At 39.0% G+C, this 9,294-nt stretch overlaps 1 pseudogene; it reads right to left on the reverse strand.

Annotated features, from left to right (window-relative positions):
- Positions 1–4,315: 4,315 nt before the first annotated feature.
- LOC133254822 (sodium/potassium-transporting ATPase subunit beta-3-like) lies at positions 4,316–5,210 on the reverse strand (annotated as a pseudogene).
- Positions 5,211–9,294: the final 4,084 nt, after the last annotated feature.

A 9,294-nucleotide genomic window follows, 5' to 3' on the forward strand; every position in this document is an offset into this window, starting at 1 on the left:
AAAAGTAGATGTTTTTGTGCAATTCTCTTGCTGTTCCTGTGATCCAAGGGATGTTGGCAATTTGATCTCTGAGCTCTGCCTTTTCTAAATCCAGCTTGAACATCTGAAAGTTCTCAGTTCATATATTGTTGAAGCCTAGCTTGAGAATTTTGAGCATTTTTGTTGTTGTTGTTGTTAGAGTGTGAAACGAGTGCAATTGTGCCATAGTATGAACATCCTTTGGCATTGCACTTCTTTGGGATTGGAATGAAAACTGACCTTTTCCAGTCTTGTAGCCATTGCTGAGTTTTCCAAATTTGTTGGCATATTGAATGTGACACTTTCATGGCATCATCTTTTAGGATTTGAAATAGCTCAGCTGGAATTCCATCACCTCCATTAGCTTTGTTTGTAGTGATGCTTCCTAAAGCCTGCTTGACTTCACATTCCAAGATACCTGGCTCTAGCTAAGTAATCACACCATCGTGGTTATCGGGTCATTAAGATTTTTTTTTTTAAAGATCTTTTTTGTATAGTCCTTCTGTGTATTCTTTCTTGCCACCTCTTCTTGTCTTCTGCTTCTGTTATGTCCATATCATTTCTGTCATTTATTGTGCCCATATTTGCATGAAATATTCCCTTGGTATCTCTAATTTTCTTGAAGAGATCTCTAATCTTTCCCAGTCTACTCTTTTCCTCTATTTCTTTGCATTGTTCACTTAGGAAGGCATTCTTATTTCTCCTTGCTGTTCTTGGAACTCTGCATTCAGATGGGTATATCTTTCCTTTACTTCTTGCCTTTTGCTTCTCTGTTTTCCCCAGCTCTTTTTAAGGCCTCCTCAGACGACAAAAAGACAATTTTGTCTTTTTGAATTTCTTTTTCTTGTGGAAGGTTTTGATCACAACCTCCTGTACAATGTTACAAATCTCCACCCACAGGTCTTCAGGCTCTCTGTCTATCAAATCTAATCCCTTGAATCTATTTGTTATTTGCACTGTAAATTTTAAGGGTTTTGATTTAGGTCATATCTGTTTGCCTAGTGGTTTTCCCTACTGTCCTCAATTTAAGTCTGAATTTTTCAATAAGGAGTTCATGATCTAAGCCACAGTAAGCTCCTGGTCTTGTTTTTGCTGACTGTATATCACTTCTCCATCTTTGCCTGCAAAGAATATAATCAATCTGATTTTTCTATTGACCATCTGGTGATGTCCATGTGTAGAATCATCTTTTGTGTTGGTGGAAGTGGGTGTTTGCTATGAACGGTGCATTTTCTTGGCAAAATTCTGTTACCCTTTGCCCTGCTTCACTGTGTACTCCGAAGCCAAACGTGCATGTTATTCTGGGTATGTCTTGATTTCCTACTTTTGCATTCCAGTCCCCTATGATGAAAAGTGGAGAAGGCAATGGCACCTCACTCCAGTACTCTTGCCTGGAAAATCCCATGGATGGAGGAGCCTGGTAGGCTGTAGTCCATGGGGTCGCTAAGAGTCGGACGCGACTGAGCGACTTCACTTTCTCTTTTCACTTTCATTCATTGGAGAAGGAAATGGCAACCCACTCCAGTGTTCTTGCCTGGAGAATCCCAGGGATGGGGGAGCCTGGTGGGCTGCCGTCTATGGGGTCACACAGAGTCGGACACGACTGAAGTGACTTAGCATAGCATAGCATAGCATAGCATAGCATGATGAAAAGTACATCTTTTTTTTTTTTTTGGTGTTAGTTCTAGGTCTTGTAGGTTTTCAGAGAACTATTCAATTTCAGCTTCTTTGGCATTAGTGGTTGGGGCATACTTGGATTACTGTGATATTGAATTATTTGCATTGGAAATGAACAAAGATCATTCTGTCATTTTTGAGATTGTATCCAAGTACTGCATTTCAGACTTTTGTTGACTACACGAGGGCTACTCCACTTCTTCTTTGCTGTGTAAAAGCTTTTAAGTTTGATTAGGTCCCATTCATTTATTTTTATTTTTTTATTTCCATTACTCCAGGCAGTGTGTCAAAGAGGATCTTGCTGTGTTCATGTCAAGAAATGTTCTGCCTATGTGTTCCCTGAAGAGCTTTATACTTTCTGACCTTACATTTAAGTTTTAATTCATTTTGAGCTCATTTTTGTGTATGGTGTTAGGAAGAAAAGACAAGCAAAAAAGTTGTCTGAGGAGACCTTATAGATAGCTAGGAAAAGAAGAGAAAAGAAGGGTTGATCTTCACACTATACAAACAGCTCATGTGGCTCAATAACAGAGAAACAAACAACCCAATTGAAAAATGGGCGGAAGAACTAAATAGACATTTCTCCAAAGAGACAGATGTCTAAAAAGTAGATGAAGAGATGCTCACTAAATATTTGTTGTTGTTCTTAAGTCATTCAGTCATGATCTACTCTTTGCGACCCCATGGACTGCAGCATTCCAGGTTTCCCTGTCCTTCACCATCTCTCAAAGCTTGCTCAAATTCATGTCCATTGAGCTGGCGATATCATCCAACCGTCTCATCCTCTGTTGTCCCATCCTTTTCTCACCCTCAATCTTTCCAAAATTCAGGGTTTTTTTTTTCCAATGAGTTGGCTCTTCACATCAGATGGCCAAAGTATTGGAGCTTCAGCTTTAGCATCAGTCCTTCCAATGAATACTCAGGGTTCACTTTCTTTAGGAATGACTGGTTGGATCTCCTTGCTGTCCAAGGGACTGTCAAGAATCTTCTCCAACACCACAGTTCAAAAGCATCAATTCTTCGGCACTCAGCCTTCCTTATGGTCCAACTCTGACATCCATACTTGATTACTGGAAAAACCATAGCCTTGACTAGATGTACCTTTGTCTGCAAAGTGATATCTCTGCTTTTTAATGTGCTGTCTAGGTTGATCACAGCTCTTCTTCCAAGAAGCAAGCATATTTTAATTTCATGGCTGTAGTCACCATCTGCAGTGATTTTGGAGCCCAAGAAAATAAAGTCTGTCACAGTTTCCATTGTTTCCCCATCTATTTGCTATGAAGTGATAAGACTGGATGCCATGATCTTGGTTTTATGAATGTTGAGTTTTAAGCCAAATTTTTCACTCTCTTCGTTCACCTTCATCCAGAGGCTCTTTAATTCCTCTTTGCCATAAGAGTGGTGTCATCTGCATATCTGAGGTTATTGATATTTCTCCTGGAAATCTTGAGTCCAGTTTGTGCTTCTTCATCCAGCCCGGCATTTTGTATTATGTACCCTGCAGAGAAGTTAAATAAGCAGGGTGACAATATACAGCCTTGACATACTCCTTTCCAAATTTGGAACTAGTCCATTGTTTCATGTCCAGTTCTAACTGTTTCTTCTTGATATGCATAGAAGTTTCTCAGGAGGCAGGTAAGGTAGCCTGGTATTCCCAAATCTTTAAGAATATTCCACAGTTTTTTGAGATCCACACAGTCAAAGGCTTTAGCATAGTCAATGAAGCAGATGTTTTTCTGGAATTCTCTTGCTTTTTATATGATCTAGCAGATGTTGGCAATTTGATCTCTGGTTCCTTTGCATTTTCTAAACCCAGCTTGTACACCTGTAAGTTCTCAGTTTCATGTACTGTTGAAGCCTAGCTTGGAGGATTTTGAGCATTACCTTGCTAGCGTGTGAAATGAGTGTCATTGTGCCATAGTTTGAACATTCTTTGGCATTGCCCTTCTTTGGTTTTGGAATGAAAACGACCTTTTCCAGTTCTGTGGCAACTGCTAAGTTTTCCAAATTTGCTGACATATTGAGTGCACCACTTTAACAGCATTATCTTTCAGGATTTGAAATTGCTCAGCTGGAATTCCATCACCTCTACTAACTTTGTTCGTAGTGATGCTTCCTAAGGGCCACTTTATTTCGCTCTTCAGGAGGTCTGACTCTAGGTGAGTAATTGTGATTATCTGGTCATTAGAATTTTTTTTTTTTACACCTTTCAAATCCACTTTTATTTTCCTTTTTCCTCCTCATGCACAGAAGTTTTCCACAAGCTGATTTTCTTGCAGGTATAAAGTCATTTGATTTTGGTCAGATACCATTTTATCCCCTAAAACTTTGCTAGCATCAAAATATGACAGTTAGCCAGTGTTAAATCTATAAAGTATTTACATAACACAGCACATTAAGCTTTAGACACTTGGCAACTAAACCACATAAAAATTGGAGAAGATTCCCAACCTACATGTTCAGAATCAGGAGTTCACAGTTGCTATCTAGTGACTGTACATGGTTCAAAAAGCAACAGAGGCAACACACAGTTACTTGGAAAGACATGGACCACTATCATCTGGAAGCACATTATGTTACCCCAGTGTCATGTCCCACTCCACCTTTCTCCAAGGTGGCCTCATAATTCTGGAATGACAGGTTTGGCTGATACAAAATGAAGCCAGACAACACAACGTTTACTCTGTGGAGACATCCTAACTCCTACTATGCATGCATGGTGATCTTGAATGTAACTCGTCCTAAAAACTTGTCATGGTCATTCTGGGTTTTTAGGTTGGGTGATCCATCAATCTTGCACTCAACCATTGCTTCTTTTACTTCAGCATCACTACCAAAGCTGAGCTGGATGGCAACTAGTGGCTGCAGGTAGCTCCCATGCAGTTTTTTTTCCATAATATGGAAAATATTTTAAATCTATCTTTCCATTGGGAGAATAAGTTGATAGAACTGCTGTGCTTTCACTCTTTGCAATACCGTCTATCCTTGGTTCTCCTTGAGGCTGTAATCCAATTGTTCTGTTAATTTTCATAAGAACACAAGTGTTTCCTGCTTGGTAGCCAAACGTGGGATCATCCACACCACTGCATCCTTCAAATAAGGCGAGAAGAAACTGACATGTTGTGTATTCTGGAATCTTCTGCTCAAAAAAGGTTCCAGTCTGTGAGATTGTTTTATTCTTCTAAGCCATATGGCTTTAGAAATTTCTTAAGGTCATCAATGTACCCTTGATAGGATTCTGAATCAGACAGAGTGAATGAAAAATCCAACGCCGACACTGCTTTTGGAAAAACTGTAAATCCTGGACTAGGAATCTGGTCATGGTATTTTGGAACCTCATCGTTCAGAGTCTGAAGCATGGTCCACATTGTGAATGAAAAGAGTGCAGCCAGGAACCCATAACAGACTAGGTGGAAGAGTACGATCAAACCTCAGCTCTTGGTGGTCCAGTTGGAGACGAAGAGCTTCCATTCGGCCAGGCTCTGGTAGAAGGATTTCTTGTCTTTCTTCATCATGGTGTGTGTGCTGTTGACAAGCGGAGCTGCGGCCGTGGGGGTGGAGCAGCGAGGAGCGCAGAGACACGTCCAGTCTCCAGCCACACAGCCCAGCGCCAGCAGCGGAAGACAACGGGGCTGAGGAAACCTCCTGGCTGTGGAGAGCAGTCAAACCGCCTGTGCTGAACTGCGCCCAGTTGGGCTGCTACTGGACTACAGCTCCGTCCTCCGGAGCCAATCCCTGCGCTGTTCAGGCCCCCAAGACTTTTTTTGTATAGTTCTTCTGTGTATTTTTACCACCTTTTCTTAATATCTTCTGCTTCTGTTAGGTCCATATTGTTTGTCTTTTATTGTGCCTACCTTTTTAATGAAATGTTCCCTTGGTATCTCTAATTTTCTTGAAGAGATCTCTAGTCTTTTCTATTCTACTGTTTTCATGTATTTCTTTGCATTGTTCACTTAGGATGGCTTTCTTATCTCTCCTTGCTATTGTTTGGAACTCTGCATTCAGATGGGTCTATCTTTCTTTTTTTCCTTTGCCTTTCACTTCTCTTCTTTTCTGAGCTATTTGTAAGGCCTCCTCAGACAACCATTTTGCTTTTTTGCTTTTCTTTTTCTTTGGAATGGTTTTGATCACCGTCTCCTGTGCAGTGTTATAAAACTCTGTCCATAGATCTTCAGGCACTCTCCATCATATCTAATCCCTTGAATCTATTTGTCACTTCCACTGTATAATTGTAAGAGATTTGATTTAGGTCACTAATTACTGGGACTTCCCAGGTGACACTAGTGCTAAAGAACATGTCTGCCAATTCAGGACATGTAAGAGATGCGTAGGAAATGGCAACCTACTCTAATATTATTGCCAGGTTAATCCCATGGACAGAGGAGCCTAGTGGGCTACAGTCCATGGGGTTTCAAAGAGTCAGACACAACTAAAGTGACTTAGCACTCATGCATGCACTAATTATTAGAGAAATGCAAATCAAATCAATAATGGGGTATCACCTCATACTGGTCAGAATGGCATCATCAGAAAAGTTTCAAACAATAAATATGGAGAGGACATGAACAAAAGGGAGCCCTCCTACACTGCTGGTGGGAATATAAATTGGTATAGCCACTATGGAGAATAAGAAAATAAAAATAAGCTAACATATGATTCAGAAATACCACTCCTAGTCATATATCCAGAGAAAATCATAATTCAAAAAGATACATGTATCCAAATATTCATTGCAGCACTATTTACCATAGCCAGAACTTGGAAGCAACCAAATGTATATCAACAGAGGACTAGATAAGAAGATGGGGTATGTATATACAATGGAATATTACTTAGGCATAAAAAAGGAATTATTTAATGCCATTGACAGCAGCATGGATGGACTTAGAAATCATTGGTGATTGAAGTAAGTCAGACAGAGAAAGACAATATCATATGATAGCATTTGTATGTGGAATCTAAAATAAAAAAGGGTACAAATGAGCTTATTTGACAAAACAGGAATTGAGTTACAGATGTGGAAAACTAATTTATGGTTACCAGGGGTAAGGGGTGAAGGGATAAATTGGGAGATTGGAACTGACATGCACACTACTATATGCTTTTGAACTGTGGTGTTAGAGAAGACTCTTGAGAGTCCCTTGGACTGCAAGGAGCTCCAACCAGTCCATTCTAAAGGAGATCAGTCCTGGGTGTTCATTGGAAATGAAGTCACTCAGTCATGTCCGACTCTTTGTGACCCCATGGACACCAGGCTCCTCCGTCCATGGGATTTTCTAGGCAAGAGTACTGGAGTGGGTTGCCTTTTCTTTCTCCAGGGAACTTCCTGACCCAGGGATCAAACCTGGGTCTCCCGCCTTGTAGACAGACGCTTTACCATCTGAGCCACCAGGGAAGTCTGAAGGTCTGATGCTAAAGCTGAAACTCCAGTACTTTGGCCACCTGATGTGAAGAGTTGACTCATTGGAAAAGACTCTGATGCTGGGAGGGATTGGGGGCAGGAGGAGAAGGGGACAACAGAGGATGAGATGGCTGGATGGCATCACCGACTTGATGGACATGAGTTTGAGTGAACTCCGAGAGTTGGTGATGGGCAGGGAGGCCTGGCGTGCTGCGATTCATGGGGTTGCAAAGAGTCGGACACGACTGAGCAACTGAACTGAACTAAATACATAAAATAGGTAACTAACAAGAACCTGCTGGAAACTATTCAGTACTCTGTAGTGGCCTATATGGGGAAAGAATCTAAAATAAAGTGGAGATATGTATATACGTAAGTGTTTAATTTCGCTGTATATTTGAAACTAACACAACATTGTAAATCAACTATACACCAATAAAAATTTTAAAGATAAAATAAAGTCTCTTAATTTGTATTCTTAAAATGGAGAATACAGAATCTCACATTATAAAAAACCATAAGGAAAATATTTTTGGGTAGTAATATAATTATTCTAAACATAATCATTTATACTCTAAAATGATTATTGTGGTCAGAGAAGATACTTGACATGATTTCAATTTTCCTAAATTTACTGATGTTTGATTTGTGACCCAAGATGTGATCTATCATGGAGAATGTTCCATGTGCACTTGAGAAGAAGGTGTATTCTGCATTTGGATGGAACGTCCTGAAGACATCAAGAAGATCCATCTCATCTAATGTATCATTTAAGACTTGTGTTTCTTTATTAATTTTCTGTTTTGATGATCTGTCCATTGGTGTGAATGGGGGGGTTAAAGTCTCCTACTATTATTGTGTTACTGTTAATTTCTCCTTTTATGTCTGTAAGTGTTTGTTTTATGTACTGAGGTGCTCTTACGTTGGGTGCATAGATATTTACAATTGTTATGTCTTCCTCTTGGATTGCTCCCTTGATCATTCATGAAGTATCCTTCCTTATCTCTTGTAATAGTCTTTACTTTAAGGTCTATTTTGTCTGATATGAGGACTGTTACTCCAGATTTCTTTTGCTTTCCATTTTCATGGAATATATTTTTCCATCCTCTCAGTTTCAGTCTATATGTGTTTTTAGGTCTGAAGTGGGTTTCTGGTAGACAGCATATATATGGGTCTTGTTTTTTTTTTTTTAATCCATTCAGCCAGTCTGTGTCTTTTGGTTGGTGCATTTAATCCATTTACATTTAAAGTAATTATTGATATATATGTTCCTATTGCCATTTTCTTAGTTATTTGGGGTTTGATTTTGTAGATCTTTTTCTTCTCTTGCATTTCTTGACTATATAAGTCCCTTTAACATTTGTTGTAAAGCTGGTTTAGTGGTACTAAATTCTCTTAACTTTTGCTTGTCTGTAAAACTTTTGATTTCTCCATGAATTTTGAATGAGATCCTTGCCAGGTAGAGTAATCTTGGTTTTAGATTTTTCTCTTTCAGTACTTTAAATATATCCTGCCATTCTCGTCTGGCCTGCAGGTTCTGCTGAAAGATTAGCTGTTAAATGTATGGGGTTTCTCTTGTATGTTACTTGTTGCCTTTCCTTGCTGTTTTTAATATTCTTTTTTATGTTTAGTATTTGTTAGTTTGATTAGTATGTGTCTTGGTGTATTTCTCCTTGGGTTTATCCTGTATGAGACTCTTTGCACTTCTTGGACTTGATTGATTCTTTCCTTTCCCATATTGGGGAAAATTTCAACTATAATCTCTTCAATAATTTTCTTGTGCCCTTTCTTTTTCTCTTCTTCTTCTGGGACCCCTATAATTTGAATGCTGGTACATTTAATATTGTCACAGAGGTCTCTGAGATTATCCTTAGTTATTTCCATTCTTTTTACTTTATTCTGCTCTTCAGAAGTTATTTCCACCATTTCATCATCCATCTCACTTATCCATTCTTCTACCTAAGATATTCTGTTACTGATTCTCTCTAGAGTATTTTAAATTTCAGTAATTGTGTGTTTGTCTCTGTATATTTATTTTTTATTTCTTCTAGGTCTTTGTGAATTGATTCTTGCATTTTCTCCATTTTATTTTCAAGGTTTTGGATCAACTTTACTATCATTATTCTGAATTCTTTTTCTGGTAGATTGCCTATTTCCTCTTCATTTATTTGGACTTGTGGGTGTCTAGGTTGTTCCTT

The sequence above is a fragment of the Bos javanicus genome, chromosome 1 (genome assembly GCF_032452875.1).
Source record: "Bos javanicus breed banteng chromosome 1, ARS-OSU_banteng_1.0, whole genome shotgun sequence".
NCBI classification, from domain to species: domain Eukaryota; kingdom Metazoa; phylum Chordata; class Mammalia; order Artiodactyla; family Bovidae; genus Bos; species Bos javanicus.